This window comes from Nymphalis io, chromosome 11 (assembly GCF_905147045.1).
Source record: "Nymphalis io chromosome 11, ilAglIoxx1.1, whole genome shotgun sequence".
Lineage (NCBI taxonomy): Eukaryota > Metazoa > Arthropoda > Insecta > Lepidoptera > Nymphalidae > Nymphalis > Nymphalis io.
In genome coordinates this window covers 7,246,529-7,273,402 of record NC_065898.1, presented here as the reverse complement: position 1 = coordinate 7,273,402, position 26,874 = coordinate 7,246,529, and the positions used below count along the sequence as shown (strand labels likewise).

General features: G+C 30.3%; 1 protein-coding gene across 3 annotated transcripts in view; it reads left to right on the top strand.

The window, feature by feature from the left end:
- LOC126771964 (transcription factor hamlet-like) overlaps nucleotides 1-26,874 on the top strand; it is an 87,256-nt gene that overhangs the window by 35,203 nt on the left and 25,179 nt on the right. For 2 of the 3 annotated variants that reach the window (XM_050492160.1, XM_050492159.1), the window contains exon 2: nucleotides 3,794-3,866. The gene's annotated coding sequence lies outside the window, so the exon portion shown is untranslated. Of the gene's footprint in view, nucleotides 1-2,708; nucleotides 2,713-3,793; nucleotides 3,867-26,874 lie in introns of those variants that run through there. The other variant, XM_050492161.1, reaches the window with a different exon arrangement.

The window sequence follows — 26,874 nt, the reverse complement described above, 5'->3', positions numbered from 1 at the left end:
GTCAAACTAATTTATTCTTAAGACGTTGGTTTGATACGGTATAATAAAAGTAAAACTTGGATCGAATTTTATACGATTCAAGAGATATTTTCGTAAGCGTAATTTTATTAACATCCGTCACTGTATCGATGTTACAATTAAAGCCTCCTTCATAAATTTGCGTGTTCGATTGCATAAGAAGCTGCTTTCGAATGTTGTAAAAAGTCAAAAAGCCAAAATCACTAAAAGGACCCTTCTCCTCATTTCGTTGATCGTAAATGTTACCGGGGTTTCTGCAATTACCTCGGATGATATACATTTTAGTGACTTTTACATTTGGCTGTTATTTTTTTTATCTAGAGATTACTTTTACTTCTCTCCGTGTAACACTTATAACATAATTATGGCCGGAGGGTATATTGAAAAATAATATTTGTTTAAAATATGTGCAAGTACAAATGAGATAATATCATTTACATACTTAAATATAAATAAACTTCCATCTAATACTACACCAGAATCCAATTAGGAATATATTTTATAAATTACACATATGTTAACATGTGTTTTGTATAAACTATATTTAATAAATTATGTATTAATGTAAGAATATTTTTTAAACATTCTTTATTTTTAAACGTTATTATAAACTAGGATAAATGTTTATAATTTATTATTTAATTCTCTGACCGAAGTCATAAAAGCTAGAACAGATCCTCATAATTCGACAAGAAATAAAATAACTGCGGCAAAATAACCAACAAAAAATTACTAAACAAGATGGGTACTTAATTATTGTTATACCAACCATATTTCGTTAGTCGATCGTCCACCGATCGTCCAATAGACTTCCTTCTACGGCATTGAGAATAAGGCTCGTAATATATTAAAAAATATATATTTCGACCGTCCCATATCATCATAATTGTAGGCTATATCGTCTACTGTCCGTATAGAACTATAACATTTTGTTTAAACGAGCACTCGTTTTTTTTAACGGCCATGCTTATGATGATACGTAATTTGATGTCTTAACATACTCAAAAAAAATTGTTGCTCAATGATTTTTAAATTTCGAACATTAAAAAATAGTTCGTAACCAGAAAATATTACCGTAACAGTATTATCGATTGCCTTAGTTATTTTTAGGTGTTACGGTAACGCGGCATTGTACCAGGATCGGTGTCTTGCATCATTGTGAAACCTTAACCTACATCAATAAAGGTATATTACACATCCGAATGTCACATCAATCTTCAATGACGATTAATAATCGCGGCTCCCATTGCTTTGTATCAGAATCATCGCCTATTGTATACAATATGTAACGTATGAGACACACTGCTTTTTGAAACGAATAACAAAAAATATATTCTTAATATCGTAATATAAATGCTCAATAAATCTCGACTTTAAAATTAAAGCTATAAATAAGACATGTAACAAAACTTTCTGGTTTAAATTTTATATGAATAACTTATATTTTTTTAACACTCGATAAGTTGACTAAACCCGTAATCTGTAACGCGTTCGTATTTTATCAAAAGCCGTACTCGATCCCGCAAATTGTTTAAGCCTTTGTTTTCGAAAACGTGAATGGGATTAATTCAAGCACATGTTATTTAAAAAAATCTATCTTGTTAGGCAAGAGTATCATCATTTGTTATGAAAGGCAGACATTGTATGGAATTAAAGCGATTTGTTAGCGATCCAGCTATTCGGAGGCATATATTTATTACTGTATATTTCAAAGCGTTTTGTTTTTATTTGTTCAGTGATTGTCATTATTATATTAAATTGGAATGACGTTAATTATACAAATAGCTTATTCCACCACGCTGCTCCAATGCGGGTTGGTGGAATACACATGTGGCAGAATTTCAGTGAAATTAGACACATGCAGGTTTCCTCACGATGTTTTCCTTCACCGTCAAGCACGAGATGAATTATAACCACAAATTAAGCACATGAAACTTCAGTGGTGCTTGCCCGATCATCGGTTAAGATTCACGCGTTTTTACCATTGGGCCATCTCGGCTTATAAAAAAAATTTACATCTTCATAATTTTAATCTGAGACTGCATCAACGACTGTAGAAAATATTATGTTCTATTAGATGATAAAATCTCGTCTCTGTGCAATCTGAACCACAGGATTTTATAATTTTGGGCATATTTTTTATTCTAATTAGGTTTGTTATATCCAGTACCAGGAAGTCAACTTATTTCATAGGCATATTGGTACAATAAGTAATGTTAAACATTTCTTGCATTTTATCGAAATTATAATAATAACGAATACATTAACTTAAAAGCTAATTTAGCCTAATTTATAATTATACTAAACTCGAAAATAATGTTTAAATAAAAATAAAAGTTACTGTAATGACCTACTTGAAAATTTTAATACCTACAATGAATTTATTTTAATTTTATTTAAGGGCCCTTAATCGTTTTCAGTTTTACGATTTTACGAAACAACACACGATTTGTCCTTAATCATTTCGCAATGTGTCTGCCTTATTTGCGAGTTAATAAAGTTTACTGGTAATAAAAAAAAACCATTAAAGCACCTCTAAAACAACTTGACAGAATTATGACTTTACAGGAAGCTAAAATTTACAAACTTCTTATAAAATCGTTAATGAACTTAACGTGCCTTAACCAGAACCCGTAAACTTATTTGAAGTAAAGGAAGGCAGGCGGGCAAATAGGCCACCAAATACAATACACGGTAAGTAATCACCACCGCCTATAGATGTTGGTGCTGTGAGAAATATTAACCATTTCTTACATCGCCATCCGTTATCACCCATGGAAACTAAGATGGTATGCCCGTTGTACCTAATTAACTACGCTGGCTCAGCTTTAAAACCAGGACGCATAAAATCAAATTGTTCCTGCTTAAAATATGCAATAAGTGGGTGGAACCTACCCACTACTTTGTACGGGCTTGTACAAAGCCAAAATAGTTTTAGTTAGAAAACTGATAAAAAACAGTTTAATCAGCAACACTTTATATTCCCACAAATATTTCTCACATTAACTTCATCCATATACTCGTACTAGCTTCTCCGCGTGGCTTTACCAGCATTAAACATTATTCCTTCGCAAGCGTGGCTTGTAGTATGATGTTATTGAGTCTAAACCTATCTTAATAATTTTACTATCTAAACAAAAATATTTTTTCAAATCATAACAAACAAACGTATGTACTAGATGAATAAATGGACAAATACAAAGAAACACTCTCTGTTTGAAAATTATATAACATAAATTTGCCTATTTATCAACTGTATGCGTGTGTTATGGAAGAACTAAGATAATGTTGCTTCAAATTTTGTTCAAATATATAAAATGTATTTATATCAGCATATAGCATTTTTTTTTTGCTGAATACATGAATGTTGAATATATTAATCCAACGATAATGCAGGGTTTGTTAACATTTGGCAATAGTTCAAAGATCACGCAATTAATTTCAAAAGTCGATTTCTAGAATCGGAACTGTGGCCACGGATCACGATGCGACTAATTCAGTGGTAATTTTGCAATGTTATCATAGAATAATTGTCATCGGATACAATGTCGCAACGGTTTGAAATATTGGGCGTCTATGAAACGGTTAAGAAACACTGCATTCTAGTTGAGATTAATTTTATAACAAAAATTATAATGTTAATTATAAAATTCGTAGAGTTAAAAAAATAATTATATAAATTTAATTATATTATATTAAAACTATTTTTTTTTTGTAGTAACCATTGTTTAACTTTAGAATGAATCTTTTTAATATATTTTTTTGGTTTTTTTAGAGTACAAAAAACGCCGCCAAACTGTCTACCGCAAATGAGATTATCCCCGGTTTCCACATCCAAGCGCTAATAGGTAAGTTATCTGTTACATACATTACATACTGCATTATAGAGTTAAGCATACAATATCGTAAGCTTTAATTCAAAAAATCTATATAATAATACATTCGTGGGGCAATGATACAACATCATATATAGTATTGAGTTTGAGTATTTTCTATATTTCTTAACAATAAAATTCAATATGACAGTGAATTAATATATTTCTTTATTGTTTTTGGGTGTGACCTGTTAAATTAATACTTTATGCTCGAAAAATAAACCTAATTAGCTTAATGACTTAGCCGATAAAACGGAACAACGAAACAGAGTGACTTTGCATATAAAATATTAGTATTTATTGATATAGATCATAGCATGTGTCTACACACATGACGATGGAAGGACCATGTCAGTCCCAGAGGACTTGCAAATGGCAATTATTATTTGACAAGAAATCATTACTCTTACAATCGTATTTTATCAAAAACTTATCTTTACAGACATTATCATTAATATTCATTCAATAAATAAAATTATTTTTACTATTCTTTTTAGCCATAGAGTTAGATAGAGTTTTCATGCATGTATTCGCCAATGAAATAATTACCAGTAAGCGTGTTCAGCTTATAAGATAAAATTAATTCCGCTAATGCAATGTGAGCCGCATAAAGGGCGATGGCTAAACTTTATAATGGCTTATTATAATAAACGCGGTGGTCTCGGCTCCTACACGGTTTGACCTGGGGCGATTAGACGGCTACTGAGGCTAGCATCGAGTAATACTTGAGAACATGCCATGGTGTTCTTATCAACCGACTAGAAGAGGTAGAAGGAAATTCAGGTAGGCCATTAAAATTAAAAAAAAAGTGTAATATTAATTTTAATGACCTGTCTGACGTCTATGCTTTTGGTGGTCAATTGGTTCCCCACCACTATAATAGTTATTGAGGCTCTTAAATGGTCTAAATTAATGGATGTTCTTAACAAAAAATCACTTAGTTGGCTATTACAATATATGCATTAATCCGTATTGTGTGGTGGCCTTTTCTACTCTGCCGAAAAACAGAATTATTTATAAACATCGGTAATATAACAAAAGTCATTTTTAGAAGTAAATTGATAGATGACAATATAACATTATATTTCAGCTTAAATTTAAATTGGTTGTTATGAAAAACTTAATAATTATTTATAATCTAAACTGGTCCAGTAAACCACATCCAGGAACACAAAGCCTCCATGTACTAATATCGCTCGAGACTGTTCATGTAACTGCTCACGCATAACATATTCCGATGTAGTTTAGCAAATGACCGTCGCTTAGAAATTTCCTCCGGTATTCCGACGATTTTACGCCTTAAATCTATGCAAATTCAGATAATTTTATACAACATTCTCACTCGTCTATAAAACACCTTAACTAAGATCCAAAATAGGAAGACATCGTGCAAGCAGGACGAGCCCGAATCCGACCAGATGTTTCTTCTGAGAAATACTACGGAATTACTTAGAAGTTGATAGTAAAACCAAATGAAAAAGTAGTTTGAGAATGCAGACATTCGATTAATACGCTCACATTCATTATGTATTTGGATCACTTTGAAATCAACAGCCTTCTACTGATAGGCTAAACCTAATTAGTATCGAGAAAGCTGATTGAAAAGAACAGAGAGATCTTATTTGATAGTCTCGTGTATGAATCTGAGCAAGTACCACTGTTTTTTTTTCTTTAAAATAGTCTATCTACGTTGAAGTCAATATTTATGAGGTCTGCATGTGTCAAAAGATATTCTGAGACTTGCTACCTACTAAACCGCATAGCGTAATGGTTTGATTCTTCAAATCTTTTAAACGTATTTCAGCGTAAAACCGGAACCCAACAATAATAAGTGCTGTTGTTTTGGGGTAGATTATCTGATGTGTACTGGTAGGTACCCTACCTAAATGAGCTTGTACAAAACCCTACTATAACGATTACGATTAAAAAATATTTTACAATAGTGTGGAATCGACATAATTGAAACAAGATTAATACGCCTTTATATCGTAGTCCACTCGTCCTTGCTTCAATGTCGATAACTAAATTATATCTAAATTACACTACAACGTATGCAAAAAAAATAAATATTTCTTTACATTACATACAATTTAAATTCCTCATTATATTGATGTCGAGTATAATTTTGACACACGCCGTATAATGAAGTCCAGTCACGCTATAGAAGTAAACGCGAGTTATTCAAGAGCAACTTTTACATTGCACTGTAAAAGATATATATCAACTTATGATTATATATTTTCTATTATCTATATTACATTTAAACTTTTTAAACTACTTATTGAAATAAAAATAACATCAAATAGTTCGATTTAAACACAAATTGTCTTAGAAAAAATGCAATAGTAAATTTAAGTCTATATTGTCGCATATAATTATTATATTACTAGAGATAAAAACCGAATAAAAGAAAAAAAAACTGACAAATAGAAACGTTTCATGCTTTCTTAAACTTAATAATTATTATTTTGTTGCAATCAGAAAAACAAACATTTATTTAAAGAAAAATCTTTTATTATTTAAGAAAAATTATTCATAGCATAATGAAGTACAGTAAGCCTTCTTACAAATTGGGATATATGTCTCAAGATTACTAGGGAGCTCGGGTTATCTTAGAAGTTTTCTTCTGCATTTGTAATATTGTAAATAATTACATAAGAAAAAATTAATAATAATTGATTGATGAGAGAGTAAAAATCTGCAATATTCAGTATATATCATTGTGCGAATTTGTGTTATATCAACTGGATATTTTCGACTCCTTCCTTTAAAAACAAACATTTAAAAGCGAACATTTCGTCTTTTAACTTTTATGCGTAACGTTACTATAAAATTGCACCTGTCATAAACTGACTGGTACCATTGAATGAATGGTTTAAATGTTTAAATAATAAGTAAAATGATAAATCGTGAAAGATTAAAATTGAATTGATGGAAAGCTTAACAACATATTAAATATTAGTTAAGTTATTAATACAATCTGCAAATATTTTTCAAAATGGTAATAGTTAATTATAAGAACTAACACTCTTATTAGTTCAAGTTCATAAGTTCTCCGACTGAGGCATATTGATTCAAATAAAAAAAAACTAAAATAAAAGGAAAATTCTCCTTACAGATAGGTACATTTTTGATTGGAAGGCAAAACGATTTCGATTTTGTAAATGTATATTATGCAATAACATTATTCACTACATATTGTATCAAGGTGCTCATTATACTAAGTATAAAAAAGAACAAAAAATAGGCGGATAATTTTATTAAGTACATTATATACATTATGACTCTATCATCTAATAAATTTATCATTAAAATTAACTATATATTGAGATTAACCAATAATGGTTACTTAAAATGAACTATGTAACAAGGTTGCACCGCTATTATAAGATATTAAAATAGACATTAAATGAAGCTAAGAGTTTTATTTAAATTATTAGGAAACCAACGGCACGTAATTAACACATTCTATGACAATTCTATTTAAAACACTTTGTACATATTTATAGCCTAACTCAATACGCAGGTTTTAAAATTAAATGATGACATTCTTTGCTTAAAGTCTATTTTTTTTTTAATTTGTACGTTTTTATTTATTTTTATCAATACACATTGATATAAAGTTAGACATAAAATTAAGTGCTAATTTTTTTTAAAGTAAAATTTTTGTATAGAAAATACTACTTACACATTTTTTTATCGAAATTAAAATTATTATATAAAGTAATTCTTATTCGATATAACATACCATCATAAAAGATACCATCTTTTAATCGTAAGTTAAAACAAACACATCAGTAACTTGTGATAATTATCTTTAATAACGCATATTTACGTCGCAACCGGTGAGACTATTTGCAAAATGTGTCGTCATAAACATATCTAGCATAAGACAGTCCTAAGTAATGTATTCGAAGATTCTAATTTATATGTATATGCAATAAATAGACGAGAAAATAACGTGTCACGAACATCGTACATTGTAACTTGTATATACTCCTACACCACCAATAAAACAAATAGTTTATTACTTTCAGCGATGAACTAAGTAAATACAGTATTTGTTCTTGTAAATTCCAATATATACAATTCCATAAACGTTGCTTATTTTAAAGGATTTAAGATAAGCCTCCATTCGATATGACTAGCAGCGTATGTCAACATCTTTATACCACTATTCTGGAATAAGAAGTTATTAGTTTTTATTTAATAGTTATTACAGTTGACTGTTTTATTTTAATTGTGACATAAAATTCTACGTTCAAATATACTATCTTGTATGAAAAACAATTTAAAATATTTTGCTGTTGTAATCACGAGGAGCAAATGCAATTTATTATACGAGTCGTTAAAACTTAAGTATTTAATGTCGCAACAGCACAATCGCAATATATAATAAAAAAGAGATAGGTATCTAACAGTACCCGTTTCACTTTTCTATAAAGGCGTCGTAGCACGCGACCAGCCTTATCAAACAACATTGTGGACTAGCCCACTTTCCTCTGATATATCGAAAGCGACGGATCCGCAGATCTACAGTATCTGCGGTTGCTCACAATCGAATACCGCGAGGTTTCGCTTCACCACCTACTATGTTTATCCACTCTCCTTTACCCGTCTTTGTTTATTATATTTAATTAGCGTATATCACTCGAAGAGGAAATCTCGTAGGCTTATTTATGACCAGACGCTCGTTAAGCTAACTGAAATTTACAAGGTGTTTTACATAGCAATTCCATTAATATTACGTACTTTATTATAAATTTCAATGTTTATTTAAATGGCTTACTTTTAGGGTACTTAATGATAATTTCATGTTTGTAAATTTATATCATGTGTAACATTATTAAATAAAATTGGCTACATTTTTCTATTTAATCTATTAGATCAAACTACGTATTATGCATTAACAAAATTCAATTTCTAAATCACTTTATAAAACAAAACAATTATACTCAGCAAATATTTAAATAATAGGCTCTTACGTCATGCTTGAATATATTTCAAATTCGATAAGCGATGCTTATACTACCGGGAAACATTACGCAACGAGTATTCAATTATAGTTATCTGGTGCATTTATTACAGTGTAAAATCGTTATTGTATCCGTAAGAAAACAAATAAATTTTCATTACAGAAATCTATAGTAATAAAGTAAAAAACATAACGGTTCGCCGCCACATACGTATATTCAACAACATTTATTTTCCTTCGAATTAATTAAAATAATCCTACCGCAATTCCTTATCGTTAACACTAAAGTAAACCTGCCGCGATCCCTTATAAAGTCATTGGAGGCGTCAAAACGCGTCCAGTACTATAAAATATGTGGATATGCAAATACATAGATAAAAGAAGGTTATAATATGCAGACCTAATGATGCAGACATCGGCACACTCCGAGAAAACATTATGAACTGGTTTAGTGCCGTCGTAGACACCTTACCATAAGCCAAGTTTAAAATTTTACCAACAATATAATGTTTAAATATATTATATGTATAACACGAAAAATTTTAATATGAAATTATATTAAATAGAAAACGGACACGAATAAAAGGTAAAACATTTACCTTTTATTAACGAAAATATTTTAATATTGCTACAAATATATTTTTCGTGATTCGGAAAAAAATCGTAGCGATTTTATTGAATATTTAAAGCAATTTAGGTTTGAAATTATTATCGAAATTTTCTAAATTTATGAAATAAAATATTGATACTCATTCCTTTTACCACTAAATACCAAAACATGTTCCCGTATAGTTGGAAGGGTATGTTAGCCAGTGAAATTACAAACATAAGGGAAATAACATCTTGGGTTGTATAAGTAGAATCTTTTTTGGTTTATATATTATAAATAGTTAAATTAAATATAATACTAATTTTAATCTTAAATAAAAAAGTAAGCAGTTCAATAGAATACCGAACTTGGATCATGTTTGCCTGTCTTATGTGGTAACCTTTTCTCAATGATACTATCATCACTAATTCTGTCAAATTTTTCGTTCTTCGTTTTATTTCATATAATTTAATTCGAACAAAATCATTACCAATAAATTCAAAAAATATATTAGTAAATTACCTAAAAAGGCCTATTCAAAAGTAATACTCAAAGCGAGGTGAAACAGAAATAGAAATGTCTTAAATCACGAAGCACTCACGCGTAAAGTGGTTACAATAAGTAGATGTTCCTTTTTATTGAATTGCTTGACACAATTTACTAAAATAGCGCTTTACTTTTACCTCCATTTACGCGAAAGTCGCGGGCTTTGAGGATTGACACGGTATGTTCTATTTGGCAGCTTTTAACGTGGTTGTTATACCATCAAGTAACTCTTACTAAGTTAACCTTTTACCTTCGTTAAATACATCACTCTTATCTCAAATGGTAGTTTCCATTAACTGTAAAACATTTCTATTTTATTTTTTATTTTGTAAATAAAACTTGTAATTTAAATTACTTACAAAATCACAAACTAAATCTAGTAGTTAAAAATGTTATATATATTATACAAATATATTTCCTTAAATCAACATAATAAATCACGTATTCCTTTTATTAATATGTAAATGGACAAAAATTAAATAAAATCATTGAATTAAGTTAATATTGTTGAAAGTGACACACGTTCGCATTTATAATATTAACTTCGTTAATATCGCAAGCTTGGTGCTATTAAATAAATTTCTTTCTTACCACATCTTATAATTTCATATCGGAGTTTCGTAGATCTCTACAAACAACATTCACGCATTTAATGATCTAATATCTGGAGCAGTTCTCGTAAGTTGACTGACAGATAAGTGATTGTGGAATTTGTTACCATCTAATACTTACTAGTTATCATATTAGATATATTGAACCACACCTGTTTTCTCGTAATTATATGTTTGTTGAGTGAGCTAGCGACATCGATTTCACGTATAATTAAAGTCAATTTTGCAGAATCTCTAATCGTTAAACAATCTTCAATGTCTATTATTGTACGAAAGAAACATTTCAAATCGTTTTCAAGGTATCAAATAGCTATTATAAATGAAATCGCGTTTGATTGTTACGCCTAACAATACCTTGGAACTTATTTCATACAAATAATATGTAGATATATGAATATTTTTATATAGTATAAAAGAAAATATATCGAGTGTATAATTTGAAGTTATACAAAAAGCAAATGATACTCTAATATTTTTTATTTTTCGTAATCACAGCCCAATAAAATATATATTGACCGTAGTAATACTTATTAGCTCCATCACGACCGTAAAAAAGCTGAATAGAACGAACAGTCGTATATCAGTGTTATAATGAAGCGCGGTCTTTCAATGTGATAAAGGTTTATTCCACATTTATCTAAATACATACATATTTACAAAAAAAATGTGTATATCTAAAAATAACTAAAAATTAATATCGTCAATTTCTTTTTAATATCTTTAACTTTTGTTTAAAACGAATATAACTTACAATTGCATATAACTGTAATTAAAATAACAATAATATATCGCAAATTAAGTACGAAATATAATTTTGCAAAATAGAACATTAAATTCATTTAAATCATAGGGCAAAGTGGAAAAACTGACGGCGCCATAAAATACTCAAAGCGAACATCGGGCAAAGACGGAACAAATCAGACGAGGCACTTATAACGGCTCGGCACGCGCTGCAGAGCATCAATTACCGGGTCGTGAGCGCTCCCGCACTACAGCCGGTATAAATAAAACTGCCCATACACCGCTCCAGTGGCGCAATAGTAAAGGCTATCCGAAAGGTCTTCCGTTCAGACTTCAGACTGGTTTGCGTGATAACGCCACGATGATTCACTTTTTAATCTAGTTTAGAAATGCCGAATGTTTTGACACTCCGAAAATTATATACTGTTCTAACATGAACTTTATAATAATGCATTTCGTTATACATTTTTTTATTTATATGTTATATTTATTTTTATTTAAAAATTAAGAAAAAGTATTTTTATATAATGTCCTTAAAATCGCTTCTAACTTATCCAATACGACTGTAAACGATCAAAACTTAGCTACTATATAGGCGTACATTGGAGCACGCTCAGGGATCGTGACTTAGTAATGTGCGAAGTGGCACGCGCCGACGTGTCACGTCACGGTGGAGAGAGATAAAAGGTATAAGACGGGTGCCTATTCTTCATTTTTTCGCATCCGTCCTATTTTCGCTTTCCTAACAATAGCCTTGGTCACGGAGAAGCCGATTGATTCGCTTTCGCTTCCTCTGGTGTGACGACACCAGCACGGCCCTTGTTTCTTAGCTATTGACACGAAAAATTTTAATTCCATTGTCATTTATACCGATTGTTTCTTCGTATCATTTTTATTAATTATATATATATAATATATAATATAATTTTACATTTTGAAAAAGTTCTTATTTCTGAATTATATTTTTATATTGTTCAGGACATAAAAGGGCATTTCCATAATATATACTACATATATATTATGGAAATATATGTATGTATATGTTTATATGAAAATAACTCTAAATACATTTGGATAAGAAAGTCACTTAGCTGTTCAATCGAAATAAATTTAAACGTAACGTAAATATCAGCAGTAACATTAATACTTCGTATATTCGACGTGACTCACATGTGTTTAACGATGCCCCAGAGCGATGCATTATTTGTTCAAGATACAGGCAATTTATCTATACACAAGATCACTAGTTTTCCTTGTCATCTCATCTAGTCTAGAAACATTTGACGTTATAATGAAACAGTTTTAATATTTGCATGATGATAAATACTATTTTCCATTAACCAGAAATATTAGATTAACCACACAAACCTCATAAGGATAATGAAATTATTAATATCTAGTATTTCTATTGTGAATGGTCACATTTTTAGAAGCCCGAATTTGACAATATCCATGTTTTGAGAGCTGTACTGGCCGTCGTCGCGTTTGGACTCTACTACCACTTACCATCAGGTGGAGTAGAGTTATTTGCCCTCTCGGCGAATATAAAAAAAAAATCTATTCTGTATTAAGACGGATTCAATTATGTTTGTTTGTTTGTAAATATTTACATGAATATATACAAATTATTTATTATGGGCGGAACCCATTTGAACGAAAATCAAAACATAATTTTAATCCTGAAAATGACAGGTTTCGCATTCTTTTACACTCATTATTATATCATGAACCACGCTATTTATAATAGACATTTTTTTTATTCCGATTATACGCAAGTTTGTATAAATCAAAACAATATGTTATACAATCGAGTGTATGAATTTTATTTTGATTGTGTTCAAAAGTTTTTGCTTCGTTTAAGTATGTAAATTTTATATTCATTGTTTTACAAAAAAAAATTAATACATTGAATACATTATAAACAATATTGTTTAATGTTATAAAATATAACGAGACAACAAAAATTTTATAGGTTCATTTTAAAACCGAATGTAATAACATTTTCGTAATATCGCCGTATTCTTTACAAAAAGGAAACTTTTAAAATAGTTATTGCGATGACATCAACAAGAAAAGGTAGCGAACAAAAAGCTTTCTTCATTCATAAAAAAGTATCATAAAATAAATGTGCAATTACAATAAATGTCATTAAAAAACAATAAAATATATATATAAAAATGACCAGAACTTTGTATGTTTATTTATATGTTACCGCTCAACTCAAGAACGATGGACAGATTTTGATCTTTCTTACATTTTTGTAATCGTACCTATATAATAAAATTGAATTAACCAAATGTGTGTACATAGAAATGTTTCAGGAAATGAATCTTGAGATATAATAAGTGTTACAGTAAGAGTTCACACTTTATCAATCTTTTTGTGCATACTTTAAAAACACTCGGATTTCATCAGAACTCTTAGAGTCCTGAATAAATTCGAATATTAATAAAAGTCCTGAGGACAGACAAAAAATTATATGCAAGTCCAACTTTCAAGCGAGTAAAATGTATAAATAAAACTCTGATTATAAGCACCTTATTTGATTTAAATTCAATATCAAAATCATCGTTATTACTTTACGCAAACAATATTCGGATAATGATACACTCTATGGGCTAGTTTCACCGCTGGGTCAGCGAAACAATCGGTCAGCCGCCGGCAACACATAATCGACCTCGAAACAAACAAATTCAATTAGGATTAAGAAATTAAATGCTCAAAGGAACCGCGAAGATGTTATCCGAACGAGGTCAACGACACATCGAGTGAATAAAAATACTTTTGCTTTAAGCATTAACGATCAAAAAAATATTATATTAAAAAAGAAATACCACTTATATAATTATATAATAATTATTATTGTGTTATTATCAATACGATAATGTCTCAGTCAGGAACAATGTTTTGTTAAACAGTTAGCACGTTTATAAAACAGTTTTATGAAGCGAAAAATTTTAACAGTTACTTTTTTAAGGCATCTATGCGTGATAGTAGTGTTGCGACATTCTGAGAATTAAATGCGTGAGAACCGTAGGTTTTAAACCACCTTTGACATGGCCACTCAAAACGACCATTTAGGAAGTACATAATTGGACTAACTCCAGGTGTACTTTACGTCGTCATTTATAATGTACGTGTTTTAAAGCGTTTGCGTCTTCACACCATAAAAGTAATATTTTTTTTTACTGTATTATTTAGTTTTAAAGATTAAACCATAACTATTATTTTAATGATTTCAGACGATATACTAAGAGATAATTTCACTATGTCATTTCACATTGTTTTATTATATATATTATGCATTATATATCTACTTTTTAAACCGATACCCGTTGAAATCTATTCAGTGCACATTCAAGCCCGTTGAAGTCTTTTCAAAGGAGATGCTGAATTGTTTAAGTTAAGTCTTATTACTATCTTATATCGAATAAGGCAATTTCACATTTCAGATACATTGATATTTGCGTCAATTTATTAACACATCTGTGAAGCAAATAAATAAATGCTTTCACGGATTGATCTTCTCATTAAATGTTTATATTTGTAAATTCTTATCAAGATTATATCAGGCAATAAATAAACATTCGAAAATGATAGTATGACGTGACATAAACAGCAATACAAGACTGGAACGTGGCATTATCTAAAAGGGGACGGCTACTTTCATTCGATCGAGTTTTCTCAACTAGTTCCAGTCACATCACTTAGCGGAAACTGTCGTTTTCAATCGTAGAACCGGAGCGATGATTCCTCTTATCAAATTGCGGGTGTTGGTCGGTGAAAATGTTCCCACATTTTCTCGTGGGCCATGGTTGATCATATGAATCAGTGGAAATTGTTAGTTGACGTCGCTCAAGGCTGATAATAGCCGGTTATTTGTCAGTTTTCTCTGGACGCGCCATCGCCTATCGCCCGTGCTATTCGCTTGTAGACACACCTGTATCAAACTTAAAGACTAATTGGCTCAAGAATAAAAAGTCGACATTTCAGTAGCTAAACATTTAAATCACTTAATCAAACCGTATATTTTTAATAATATCATATATTCATTTAGTTTGTTAATAATTAACGTATTCAAATTCAATACATATTTTATTTAAATTGACATTTACAAACACTTAAAACAACTGGCATGTCAATTTCGAGTGAATAATTTAACACATTAGTTAAAATGTTAAAAAAAACTATCCACACGTTATAAATACGATTCCTTATACATATAAACTATAAGAATACCACAATGAATTTGCGTAAGCATATTTTTATTATTATAATTTTGGTTTTGATAAATAGTTAATTCTAAATTTTGCAATTAATTTATCACTTTTAATTTCTATTTGTTAACAGACATCTTTATTATAAACAAGTAACAATTTAAGGCATAGCATCGTAGAATAACATAGAGTATTTGAATTAAAATAATAAACGAGTTTTACTTTTTTATATTTTTACAGCGTTTATACGTTTTGCTTTTCGTTTTTATATTGTTTCTGAGGTATATATTTACACAGTAGAAATATTAATGTATAATCATGATAACTTCAAATGCAATATCATGACAACTTTAAACAAGTAATTGATACTGAGAAATCTTCTAGGCCGATATAATCTATGTTCAAGATAGTTCTTATTGTCATTAAAATTCTAACAATAAAAGCTAGAACAAGATTCAATTGCTTAGCAAATTAACCGTATTTATAATGGTATGTTTTTTTTATATATATTAGTGCATTTTACTGCAGCGAATTAAATGTATCTTAGAAGCAATTAATAGTAATAAAGGGAGCGGTGAACTCATTACACGGAGCACGACCAGCGTGCGCCGCGGGCGCCGATCAACTGAGGAAGTGACGCCGCGCCCAGCACACGCGCACCTTTGTTATAGGGTTGTAGAATAGAATTAGAATATTGTAAAACTATTAAAATTCGTTTCGACCATAAAAGTGCGCCATTAATTTTAAAAATACTTTAGATATGTAAATTTATTGTATATTTTTGTAGATTTAGTCAACACAAAATTTCATCATTTATTCTAGATTTAAATCTCAATTCGTCTTGCTAGATATGAATTTCTATATTAAAATTTTTATTTCAAAAATTAAATTAAACGTCGTTACTGATTACAATGTAAGCGACAACCATAATACAATGGCTACAGGCGCAAGCACGAAGCTAGTATTTGCACAAAGCGGAGCCGCGCACCGCCCTCAGCTATCGAATGTCATTTCACAGCTTAACATTAGTCGCATCATGACAGACACACAATTCCAACATTTCCTTCGCATAATTGCAAAATACAATCTCATCGGCCTAGACCGCACATGCGAACATTAGAACAATTTTAGTTCTATAAACTAAGATATATATTATAATTAACTATTATTTACCCCTCTCGTCTCCTTTGCTTTAAACCACCTCACTTAGTCTGATTATAATTAAGCTTCTATGCACTAAGCTATGCGGGAGAGGCAACTATTCTAAACTGCATTCTCAAATTCCTGTCATAGTTAACGATCTAGATATCTGATAGCATCTGAATATTGGGATAGCGCGATACAGAAACGAGTATTCAATTATACCGCAAAACGCTTGTTTACAAATATTTATTCAAATAATTCCCCGCAAATAGCATCACAGACAGATATTGAACTTAATAGTAAGAGAATCGGTTTAATTTTCGCTTCAAAATCACATTTATCATGATCTTCGCGTACGAACGCGTCAGTCGATGAATATTTAATGCAGTCATTCCAATTGAACGAACACCATATTCAGTGTGTTAGATACTAAATACCTGTGCTTGAGCGCATTCGAAGCCTATTTTAAAGGATGGATTGATTTATCGCGCGTCTGCAGAAGATCTAAAAACTGGTCTATTTGATCATATATAGAAACAGAGCGTCACCGAGATGTCTCGTTAGAAACCCAAATACGTACAATGTTTTAGTTTTGACTGCCTTAAACAAAACATTATCATACTGAAATTGGCCAAGACGTGTACGTAGAAATCGTATTTCGTTATTTAGTGAGACCTTAAAGTCCGTCGCTATCTAGGCGTATAATGCATTAAATGTTCTGCATTAATGCTTCGCGTGGGCCGGTCCGTCCACATTTCTATGATGAATCGGTCTCCGGCGCCGGCACGTTACGAAAATTCGCTTCAATTTACATATAGATACGATCCCCTGACATATTCTAGCATGAACGAATCGATAGTTTACTGTATTGTATTGTTGTTACACGAAATATTTATTGACCACCGTAATACCCATTATACAAGCTGAATCAACTTATGTAAGTTCAAAGCGAGAAGTCTTATCGCCTAGCATCTTTCTTTTGTTGTATACAATTTTGTATCGTTTACGTTACAAAAATGAATATTTTTTTTCTAATATCCATTATTAATACAAACGAAATCATTACTATGGACGGAGCAATTTCTTACTAATTACATAGAGTAGCACCAGAAGCAAGCATGCAATCAACAAAAACAAAGAACCGACAAGCTCGTGACCTCGTCAAAAAATATATAATCAAAGACAATGCGTCCAGGCGGTCAAATGTTAACCCTGCATTGCGAAACATTAAAGGCATTAGAATGTCATGTGGTAAAGAATGGCCCACTGGGTGATTGATGGTGCATGGGCGCGTGGGCGGTGCGGCGCGCGCGCTGAAAACACTCGCTAAATTACACCATGCCATGTCAATTGTGATTGGATAATTTTTGTTATACGACTATGAGCTAGAAGATCATCTGTTGCCATTGTTTCGAGCGAATAATAACTTAAGCACATCTACGAAACATATATAATTTATCAAACATAATACCAAAAACATTGCTTAACTATATAGACGTAATAAGATCCCACTAATGCAAAACATTAAATCTATTTGTATTTAAGTGCTGTTTGATTTTAAAATACAACGCCGCGCCGCACGCTCAGCGCACGCGCCGTTAATGATCTCCAAGTACAATGTTCTATTCGGTTTCAACGGAAATTATAGAGATTTTAAGTCGCTTTCAAAGTTTATTAAAAAATGTCATTATGTGGAACTTAAATCATTTTTAAAAATGTTGACAAAAAAATCAATAGTATTGTAAATAATGTATATGTATTTACTGCTTAAGGGGAAAAATACTTGATTCATAACGCTTATCTACTATTCGCGTTATCTACTATTTCAAATCAGTACAATACCACAACAACTTCCTGCCATAGCAAAATAGACCTTATTTCTATAAAAATAAAATATACCGATTCTATCATATTGTAAAGATTAATAAATTGACCGAAGTGTACATCTGAAGTAGCTGTGTAATTAAGAACGGTGCTTGGAGGCAACTCACGTGAACAGATAAATGGGATGCCGTCGTATGTATAACGTTGATTATTGTTTAAATAACAATATAAAGTGCCTTTTGATACACAAGTTATGATATTCTATTGTATTCTTAATTCACTACTATATATTAAGAAGCGAAACGAAAGATTATTAGATACAAAAAAAAGTTTAATTAAAAAATCATTAAGATTAGACATACAAAATAAATCAAGACTTACAAACCAACAGTTTAACTAAATAAAAGCCTTTTCATTTCCAAAAGTAAATATTTATAAATGAATATAATATAAGCTATCCTGTAACGGTTTTCCGTGCTTAAAGTGACACTAATGTCAATTTATACCGATACATTATTAACAATTGCATACATCATTCAATTAAAGGCTCCGGACATCGAACACGGCCTGTCCGTAATCGCAATGGCCCAGTATTTTATAAAGGCATGCACACAATCATATTTAAGAGCGAGGCACGCAACGAAATGCAAGAGGGTAATAAAATGAGAGTTCCAGTGGACACTAGACGTTTACCGCATTGATGTAGTACCGCATCAGTTTCAGCTTAGATGGCGACCAAGATTTAGTGTTCTGTAAGTCATGCGGGCGATTTGAACGTATTTTGCGGTGACGCGTTTCGAGTCTAAGACGTCGAGCGGTTGTAAATGATATTAATCGTTTTCTGACATCTTTAACGAAAGATCATTCTAATTTGGACGTCCAATTTTAATTTAAATAGCATAATTTTATTTTTGAACAAAAAAAGACTTCTTTTTAAGTGTAACTTTAAAAATCTCAATAAAGTTTTTGAAAAATTTCGTTTTTATTCAATTTCATGTGTAAATATGTAATATTTTCTTATAAAATCTAGTTTTATGTAATACTGACAAATCATTTTATAATTTTTTAAGAGTAAGGCATTTATGTGAATGAATATATGTGTTATTGATTCTTGCACCATAACTGTATGTCGCTGTGACGATACTAAAGAGTGGCTAGGTATATTATTTAGCTGATTGTGATGTATGACAGGATCGTGCGCATAATAGCCGGCTAAGTTTCGATTGGGAGGGCTTTGTGTAAATCTCATTCGCTTCGCTTAGCTTAATACACGCGACTTGTATTTTATATTATTAAATTAAATTAACATTGAATAGAAAATACATAATTTTTTTAATATTTTCGATATAATTAGTATTACATATAGATTTTTTAAATATTGTGTATTTTTTAATAATGTAACCGAATACTTAATATAAACATCACCTTCTCTCAAATTAAATGGAGTGCAATTTCATTTAATAAAATATAAGTGCAACTAAACTTTTTTTGTCATCTATATATATTCTAAATAATTGTAATATACATATTGAACTTTAAATTTAATATATAAATGTCATGTTAAATTGTTTCCACTGCGCGTGTTGAAACCACCGCTACCTATTTAAAAGTAAATAAAACTTCACAACAAATACGTTGTCGGAAATGAGACACAAAAATAAATACGCTTTATCGATTAATAAACAACACGTCGTCAACACCGATCTGGCTTGTATAAAAAAAAACTAAATAAATAAAATAAATATGTCAATTGGCTTGGCGTGTTAATAACGCATCTCTTATTTTACCCTGTATAACTATCGGCGCTATCGTAAGCTATATTATTTTATGTTGTGAATAGGACCTCATAACTTTTCATCTGAACCTCATAAAATCTCATTGCCACGACCACCTATCAGCCTGGGTTCTGTAACTTTACACTTATTACCGGACCAAAGGACAGATTGGTATCGATGTAAAATAGCCTTTATCGGACTTTAGCTCAAGAAAAGCCTTTGTTCCGTGGGCGGTGAGGGCAATAAAGGTCATTATTGGCTAATAAGTAAAATTAATCTACTTAGCAATCACAAGCAGAGAATTCTAAGTACATATTAGTATGCCATAAGGGTTGTCATTTTACAAATTTAAGTTTTCACTATTTACTTATTTAATAAAGCGGAACAAAGTGAAAAACATACAATCTTATAATCATCCGTTATCAGCTATATCTTTAACTCGGCACGTTTTAAATTTCGAATAAAGTTATAAATTTAAATTATATTCATCGCCTTCCTTGACATTTATTAAAAAACTCATTTCAAGACGTCATACGAACTTTATTGCAAGATAATTTGGACAAGTACGATCGGTGGTAAAAAGAGCGATGCGTCCCAAATGTGTCGCTGAGTAATTGCGGTAGTGTTTCGCCTCTGATGAGTATGCGTAGGCGCCGATCCATGTATATATATTATGTACCATTGACCAATAACAACTCAATTTGGTCTCAGGGTTGTCAAGAGATAAAAAGTAATTAACGTATGTTGTCTAAGTAAAATAAAAAAAATGTCTTCATCAATTCAATATTCCGATAGTTTAATCGTTTATTTCGATTTAATATTACATCTTGGAATCTCTCCTACAATTAAAAAAAAATCAAAAATACTCATGATGTACAGCCCTAATGAGTAATGTATCAGTCGCAAGGCGAGACTTCTGCGAAGCTTTTTGAGTGTTCGACGATATTTCAACTAGACAGAAATTTTTCATACATCCAATGAATGATTTATGGCAGCATTCAATACGATGTCTTCATTTGGTTGCTTCAGGCAGGTCGTGAGTGGGAGTGTTTTGGATGACCCAAAAGAATTTCAAAGGAGAATTCCGGATGGTGTAATAAATCAAAATTCTTTCCATTCGATCCTCTTGATACAATTCCTTTCGCACGGACCCGATATACATTTATCATTACGCTCACAACACCCCTTTGTCAGAGTGAAAACTTAACACGTAATCTCGACACATGAAATTAAGAAATAAAAGGTACCAATACATTTCACCGATATTGCTCATTGGAATTTGATATTCAAAACATTTGCTTTCCTTTTTTTAAATCATTTTGAGTTTAATAATACCGCAGAGCTCGATGACTCTTCAACGGCACTTAACACTTAAAGCATCCTTGAATCTGTAACAAACATGTTGCATAATAAAGAGATAATACCAAAGATTATAAAGGTGAAGATAAAACTTTTAATGTTAAATATAAAAATATACGTAAATTTTTAAAAATTTTGTCAGCAAAATAACAAAGAATGGTGAAAAAATTAAATGGAGATGCTATACATACATAGATTAATGTAATTATTAATTAAAAATAATAATAACAAAATATTTACAATTTTTATGTATAAATACTAAATACAATTATATATTGAATCGAAAACGACAATTTATTTCGAAAATACATCAAACAATACTGTTTAAAACCAGGAAGGGCTCACATTGTATATCCAGGGCATATCACTTTCGTATCGGCTCCAGTTATGTCAATAACGGTCAGTATCGTAATAGAAACGTATCTAGTGTTATTTCACAAAACAATAGTCGTCTGCAACAACAAGGAAGCTGTATCAACTCATCGATTCTTAGGACATACAAACACTCAAGACAAGACGAACTAAAATACAATTTAATTTATATACATACAATATATACTCTACAACAGGATCCCAGAAAGCGTTCAAAATGCCTAGGTTGCCAAATTTAAAAAAGGTGTAAAGGAACACTTGTGTGCTAAAGGTTATATACAATTAATGAATTTATGGATGATAGTACAACTTGGGAATGAGACAATCGCCGCATGGTTATTTCTCTCTCCTTTTTTTGTAAAGGAGCGTTCAGCGAGAGAAGTTCAGCGGGTTCTTTCGCCGGTTCTTCTCAGGGTTGGGTGTTTCTTTTCCGAACCGGTGGTAGTTTCTGATATGACTATCAATAAGCGAGTGTATTGCTTCAATATTGTATAAATCATTTTGATTTTGATATAAACTTAAATATAATATAATATATACATTTGTAAATGTTATATTACATATATATTTCCAAATTTATATTAGAATGATTAATTTACATATTAAATATCACAGACTTAAGTTTTATTTGTCTTACGTCTGTCTATAGTGTATCGTGTTGCCTGTTTTAGTGGACAGAGGGCAGTGTCGCAGAATGCCGTTGTGCCTTGTGCCCTGCTTGCATACTTTCACCAACCGCTTCCTGATGGTTTAAAAGCACCCGTTTAGACTGAACTGGTGCATATGATAGTAACTAGATAATTTGTTAGATTTCATATTATTTTGGTATACTTTTAAATACTAAAACAATTTATTTGAACCTTTTATATAGTTAGTAGAAGCCTTCTTTTGTAATATATTTCAATGAATGTATTTTGATATATTATATCGATGCAATATATTTATAGATTTTACAAACATTTAAACTCTGTAATTTGCTAACCCTTTAAGGACAAAAAATAAAAATGTTTATATTGTTATTATTATGTGAATAAGAAAGTAGCTATTAAATTAAATAATGCAAAGGAATAAATTATAACTTTGTCTTTAGTAAGAAAAAGTATGGATTCTTAAAAGGAAATTCAAACGAGTCTTAAAAATTTGTTCTGTCCACGCTATTTCTAAACTTGTTACACATTGCTCGCAAGAGCGACTCTCGAAGGAAGCGTTGCATCGCCTGGAGCTATCTCTATTTACAGGGTTCTATTTGTATGACTAGATACGTAATTTACAAACAGAACTATTCATTATTCTTAGTTACTCAATTTACGCGTACATATATTTAGCTTTACTAAGAATAAAAACCAATACTCATATTCTTAAAATTATGTTATAATATAATAATATTTACGCTTCGTAAACATTCAAATCTTAACCGAAGGTCGCATATTCAAGTTACCACTAAATTCATGTGCTTAGTTTGTGTTTACAATTCATCTCCTGCTCGGCAGTGAAAGGAAAGTATATGTTTCAGATAAAAATCTGCTATATGTGTATCCTCAAGAGGACAAGAGCCTTAGCAGGGAGACATTTACTGGCCGTTACTTTACATATTATTATTTTTTCAGAAATCATTAAGTTAATATATTGTCACGTGTTACTTGCATTTCGTTTCATAATGATCTACATACAAATTTTATCCATCCATGTGAGCCACGGATTACGTAATATTCAGAAGGAGAGCACTTCAACATTAAACTACCAAAATAATTTCACTCTACACCAATAAACCTCCCACTTAACGTGATTCACTTTTTGCTTACTTTCTTTCAAGCAAGAGGACTCCGCTCTCGAATCTTTATGACGCGATAAAACTGTTGGCAACTCCTGTGATGTTACGAGCAGTCAGCGAAATGTGATATTTTACAGAGTAACGCGGGTTCATATCAATGTCATGTTATGGTTGGTTCGTATCATTTGTATCTCGCAACATATCCGGAAGGCGTGTGACATTTGTTGAAGGCTTTCAACGTCTTTATTGATACATATAAAGGAAACGATAACTTGCTACATGAAAAATTATAATTCTTTATAAAAGGCAGTTTTAGATAATATCAGCATTACTTATTTTTGTTTCTTTTTACTTGAACATCTCACCAAATTTTATTACTTTGATTAAGAGCCAATAATTTTTAAGATAACCTTAATTTTATTCACAAAATTTTAAATCGAATAATAAAAATCGATATTATACGCAAACATCGGTTTTAATATATTTTTAACATTTACACAACCTTTTAAAATCGCTAAAATTAAAATTAAAACAATTAGATAAAAACAACATTTAAATATATCAATAAAATAAATTCAATACGAAGCGTTGATATTTCGATATATTTAATTGCACCTACTTTAGAATCCTATTAAATTGTTTGTAAATGTCTTCTCATACAGACAGCCACTTGTTTGCATTATTATGATAGCTATAATATATTTATACAAAATGAATTGAGTGAATTATTTATGATTAAGTAGGTATAATATAAAAAATATATATGTTAGAACTACAACATGATAAAAAAAATATCACCCAACGAACCTTAATCATATTTCAGCGATTAAAACATTTATTTAAAAAAGCAATAACCATTTTATTAGTCGTTCTATTCTCTTGATAAAATAACATATTGTTATCAACAAAGTCCAATTCCACCAAGTCTAGAAAGAAGAAATAACAAAAAGCAGATAAAAACTTGCATGTATAAAAAAAAAACTTTCTATGACAAATCGCATTTCATGTAGTCTATAAGATAAGTCAACTTTAGTCAAACAACAATAATAAAATCTTATGCATTATATATATTTCTAAATCGGAAATTTTAAAACCGCACTTATTATTACATATAATATTACTACAATCATCGTAAATTGAAACGCTTCGAAACATCGACGCTATGTTTACAATATACGTCAGTCATACTGGTTTAGAAGTTATTCGTTGATTTACAACTGGCTAAGTGGGAACTGGATATTGTTTCCGGCGCAATGGCCTCCCGGTCTTGTCTTTAACCAGATTAACATACAAATGATATTGTTAATTTTGTTTGAATGTAAAATTAGACAAAATAAACTTGATAATCTAACAGGTATATTTGTTTTGGATAAAAAAGAACCGTAAAGAATTTACTACAAGTTAACCAATGAAAAGAAAATTTAAATGAAATTTTTGTTTATAAAAGTAAATCTCATAATAATAAAATAAATAAATTAGATTATCTAAAAAGGTCCATAGAAAAGGAAAACAATTAAATAAGAAGTAAATCCACAAACCAATGTTATACACCGTAACAAATGGAATTTGATCTAATTTATAGTTTTACGGCCATTCATTATTGGATCGATTCTTGCTAATAACGATAGTAATCATTCTATTGATGCTTAGAGTATCATAATAAATTGTATTCTATCTGAATAATACATCGACTTCATCATATCTTTATTATAAAACACTTCATCTTTTTTTGCTCGAGCGTCGAAATTAAATATCTCTAACTAGATAGTCTCATTTATCATTTCAATCGTATACGTAGAAACTAATTACCCAATAAAACTCGTCTTCAATTCGTATTTAATAAAACATAGCGTGAACGTTTTATCGAAAGATTTTTTATGTATATAAATTCTTTTTGTTTTAATAAGTATTGTATAATTAATGTATTTGCTCCACGGATTGAGCGTGTTCTTGCAATTTAGTTATGATTGTGCTATATTGCTAATGCAAATAACTCATAAAATAATTTAACATCTATAATCGTTCACTTGGTTGTTAATTGAATATTACGCTATAAAATATGCAATTAAAAAGGAATATTTATATAATTATTAATTATATTAGATGATTATTTCAATATATTGAAGTAAGACATTCAAAAATACTTTTAGAACACAATAGTTATGCCTTTTCATTTCAATATATTTTGCACGTTATTTGAATTCAATTATTATACTAATTTGTTGATTTGCAATAGACCTGCAAGAAGTATTTTCACTTCTTAAAACCTTTAAATTCCTAAATGATTTTTATTTATTCTGTATCATCTACAAACGAGATTTATTTGTCCATTCAGTTAATGAATCTGAATTTAATGACGATAATCATGTATCAAGTTAAAAAAAAGCGCTTGGCATAAATTTTCACAATATTTTAATTGAACAAGGTAGCTTCGCCTTTTCTTCTCTCTGATGCCGACACCGATTACCGTTGCTTAATTAAATGATGTGTCGTTACGATTCTCTTGTCGCGAAATATTTCACCGAGTTTATTTACTACGTGATATAAGACATCCAGCGACAACAAACGAACGAAACTTTACGGTTCAAAAGATTGATATAGTATTGCGTTGCGATACTTCTGTTTAATTTATAACAAAACATACAAATTGTCATTTATATAACACATTAAATCTTATGTATAAACATTGCGTTATATAATAGTACGCAGACCGTCGTTTGTTATTTATAGCTGAAAAAGTAATATTTCTTCCTTTTATGACTAAGTATATACCTCAACGTATATTTTATAAAAACGTTTAAACAATACGTAAGCCTAAGATTATAAGTTGATCTTTGAACTGTTAAACTATCGGCGTTTGGTATTATATAAATGTTTTTTTTGCTGTCGAATGCCTAACTTCGTTTGTTGAATTCAGACTAAAAACTACTACTATTACTACTATTACGACTAACTTGGAAAATTAATAATAATTTAAACGTAAAATACTCGATCTACATACCATTTTTTTTAGATGTGTTGACACAATTTCAGTTAAAATTTATATATAAAAGTGAAT